The sequence below is a fragment of the Thermobia domestica genome, chromosome 6 (assembly GCF_964235325.1).
Source record: "Thermobia domestica chromosome 6, izTheDome1.hap1.1, whole genome shotgun sequence".
Classification (NCBI taxonomy): Eukaryota; Metazoa; Arthropoda; class Insecta; order Zygentoma; family Lepismatidae; genus Thermobia; species Thermobia domestica.
Window position 1 is genome coordinate 313,521,917 of NC_137459.1, and position 4,647 is coordinate 313,526,563.

Here is a 4,647-nt window from a genome sequence, read left to right on the forward strand (position 1 = left end):
CCCGCAGCTAATTATTTATAACATCCCGTCTGCATATTCAGATGACTTCCTAATCGAAACACTGGTCGAACAGAATCTAGATGAGACAGATCAAGAGCTCGCAAGGAAAGAAATAAAAGCGAAATTTAGAACTGGGCCGAAGAATACGTCCAGATGTCACTTGGTCCTGGAGGCCCCTTTTAACATATATAGGAAGCTGGTCAACGGTCGAAAAATTTTTATTATGTATGAGTCCTTATCTTGCAAGGAATTTTTGAGTGTGGCCACCTGCTCCAAATGCAAGGATTTTGGCCACGTCGCAAAGTTCTGCAAAATAGACGAAGCCAGATGTGGGCATTGTGGTGAGGTAAAACACGAGAAGAACAATTGCAAAAACCTAGAAAGGCCAAAGGTATGTATTCCCTGTTACATTAGGAAGAAGAAGTGTAACGCCAATACTGAAAAAGATTGCCTGACATACAAGTATTTTTACGACAGGGAAGTAGCTAAATTTGACTATGGCTACGGAAATTAACGACCCTTCGCGGGAAGATGTAAAAATAGCAAAAACATTAACAGAAGCAGGTATTTCAGGCAAGGGAAACGGTAATAACATGAGATCTGGGATAAATTCCCCTAGGTACGGAACTAGAGATTCTTTAAGAATGAGGGAATACAACCTGAGGAGAAGTAGCGAAAGGTTCTTACTTTGGGCAGAAAACAACATTCCAAACTTAACCGACCACGATAATTTTCCGAAACCTTTAACGGTGATACCGGGATCCATAGACCTAACTATAAAGGGACAGTGTATACTACACTTCATAAACCCGATGCTCAAAACTTTTCCGGCAGGGTTCGCTAAGCTTGTGGCGAGTTCGCATGATGAATTTGATATTGCCAAATTTAAAGACCTGGAAATGTCAGACGGCAATGGAAAGATAGTAAGAGCCCTGTACTCAACGAACAAATATGAATGCAACTTTATACACGTCATTTCGAGTAAAGAAGAATTCCTTCAGGATTTGGCGATAACCCTGGATTTTCTGCAAAGTAAAATTGAAGATGTAAATTATAAAGTAATTATCTTACCTGCAATTGGTATGGGATTGTGGAAATGGCCACCAAGGGAAGTGATGTCAGTGTTTTATAACTACTACAGTGTTCCCAATCAAAAGTTTAAATTCGTGATGAATATAGAAAACATGCATATTTATGCTGAACTAGATTGGCAAATAAGAAAGTTCGATTATAAATTAAGAAAGCCAGACACTACATTGCAGGAAGAAACGAAAAATCTGTCCCTAACAACAATCGCACCTTACAATTTTTCGACTCAAGTCCAGGAGACCAAGCCATCGGTGATGAATGTAATCAGCAAAACGGACGAGAGTCAGGATCAGAAGGAGCCCATTATGGAGATAAAAAATGAGTCTGATTCAATAGACAATTCAGACAGTGAACCAACAGGAAAAGTGCCCGTAAAGGAAACAGACACAAAGAAGTCACAGTCGACAGAAGACGAAACCATAAATAACAAAAATTCTTTAAAGGACTCTCATCTTAATACAAGTAGCAGTAAGGAAGATACAGCGGGGACCCTGCAAGCTGGAACGGTTTCAAATCCAAGTAAACATAAAGGAATCCTTGCCTCCTTAGTTAAGAATTTAAGAAGGGAAAAAGATAAAAAAACAACACCAGACAATATTGTCAGGAATGAATCAACAAAAATCCCAGATCGAAATCAAGAGCATTCAAAGCAGGAACTCACTGAGGCTGTATGCCCTCGTATAGACGAGAAACATGAAGAAAAGAGAAATGGTACCGGGGAAAAGAAAATACATAATCCTAAGGAAATTTATAACTCCTTCGATTTAGCCTTAAAACTATCAAGATTGGAACAGCCGCCTATGCTAAGATTAGCACTAAGACACATCATACGAAAACTAAAGGAGAATGGAGACCAGATCGTCTTTCAGCAGTCTGAGGATGAAGATTTGATGGAATTATCTTCCAACAATCTTCCTACAGACCCAAAACTACTACTGGATTTAGTAGATACAGCATACGAGAGAAGACAACTAAATTTAGATCTAAATAGGATATACATACATTTTGTAAGGCTCCATGGTCGTATGGTATACAACCACAAAAACGAATGGCCCAATTGCTGGGTCAAAACATATCACCCGTGATCCACAATGGATAACTACATTAATTTGCTCCAGATCAACGCAATGAGATCAAAAACGGCCATGGAAGAGATAATTCAATACAGCTACTCCCAAGACATAGACATCGTATGCGTACAAGAACCATATTTTAACAAAGACGACTTGGAAACAATGAACAGCGGTTTAAGAACAATTAAAGATAATACAAATGCACTTGCTTCCATATTAATTTTTAACAACGAACTCCAAGTTTTAAACATAACCTATTTTAACAATAGATGGACGAACTGCGTACAAATCAAAACGAAGATACTAGATTTCATTTTAATTAACTCCTACTTCCAGTACTCTCATCCCATAGATGGCTTTATAAACGAAATTAAAACAATATGTAATACCTTTACAGGGCAAAACATCCTAATCTGCATGGACGCAAACGCCAAATCCCCTTCCTGGCATTCCGGTATTTTGGATGAAAAAGGAGAACAGTTGGAAAATATGATACAAGAATTAAATTTGATTGTTGCAAATGAACCCAACAACCCACCTACGTACCGAAACAGGAATGGTAACGAATCCAATATAGACATAACACTGGCGTCTCATAATTTCATAGGGGACATAACAGATTGGATGGTATTAGACAATCAATCGTCGAGTGACCACCAAATAATAAGATTTAAGATAAATCGGAATAATAGAAACCACGTGGAAGATAACAATAGATTTAATTATAACACGAAGAGGATTTTATGGAATAAATTCAATGAGTCCCTAAGATTACCGGATGTTAACTGCGTAAATGAAGAAGAATTAAATCGAACAGTAACACTTATCCAACATTTAATAATAGAAGCCATCAAAGCATCTACAAATAATAAAAATTACAGTAAGCAAAACTTCAAATTACGCTACTGGAACAACGGGTTGCAAATTATGAAAAGACAAGTAAGGGCAAAAAGAAGACTTTTTCAAAGAACAAATGACCCACATTTAAAACACGTTAGATTACAGCAATACTTACAAAAGAAGAAACACTATGAGGAAAGTATAAAAGAGGCCAAAGGAAAACATTGGCACAACTTTGTTAAAGAGAAACTAAGCACCGACCCCTGGGGCATGCCATATAAGATTGTGATGGAAAAAGTAAACCCAGCGTTGACTCTCTCAGCTATTAGAAAGTCGGACGGCACTTATACCAAGGACATAAAAGAAACAATTGAATACATCATACATCAGTTGCTCCAGGATGACGACCCATCGACAGATAATGAAAATAACAAGCAAACTAGACGCTTCTATGAAAATCATATCGTAAATAATCTAGTAATGACCCAACAAGACCCAATAACTAATGAAGAAGTAGAACAAGTCATTAAAGGGCTCAAAAATAACAAGGCACCCGGTCCCGACGGCATTAAGGCGGAAATATTTAAACAAGACATAGACAGGTGGACCCCATATTTAGGAAAGTTGTACAATAAATGCCTATCTCTTGGAATTTTCCCCCGGAGCTGGAAAACTGCAAACTTAATTATTCTACAGAAGAATAAGATAGGTGAAATCGTAACACCAAAATCCTATAGACCGATCTGCCTTCTAGATATAATGGGGAAAATCCTAGAAAAATTAATTGTAAATAGAATAAATAAGAAAAGACCAAATATAGAAAACTGTCTATTGCAATACGGATTTCGAAAAAATAAAGGGACAACGGACGCGATTAACATGTTGATGAGGCATGTCGAAAGAACCATGGACGTTGGGGACAAGTACACGGCGGTCATCTTTGTGGATATAACTGGAGCTTTTGACAACCTGTGGTGGCCTGTAATGTTTAAGGAACTAGATAAACTGGAAGTAGGCGAAGGAATTCTAAGAATTATCAAGAGCTATTGTACAAACAGGCAAGTCATATACAGGTCTAATTCAGTCACAATTAATAAAAACATAACTAAAGGTTGTCCACAGGGTTCGGTGCTGGGACCACTCTTGTGGGACATCACTTTGCAACCGGGCTTAACCATATTGGATGAGATGAACGAAACTGTGGGAGTAGTAGCATACGCTGATGACATCTCAATCGTCGTCAGTGCAAACACTAGAACTAACCTGGAACTCAAGGCAAACCGAGTCATGTCAACTCTGGCGACCTGGTGTGACTCGGCGAAATTAAAAATTTCGACAAACAAAACCAAATATGTATTACTAAATGGAACTTTGGATAGAAATCCAATTATCAAAATTGGACAAAATTCGATTTCCAGGATTAACACCTTTAAATACCTAGGAGTGTGGTTGGATGAACATCTAAGATTCGACCATCATGTTACGAAGCAAAAAGAAAACATAATCGGTTTGGCCAACAAAATATTCTGTACAATGGCCAGGGATTATAAACTATCACCCAGACACTGTCAATTATATTATAAAACTATCTTCGCAGCCATAATTTCGTACGGAGCCAGTATATGGGGACATCGTATCAAACAGA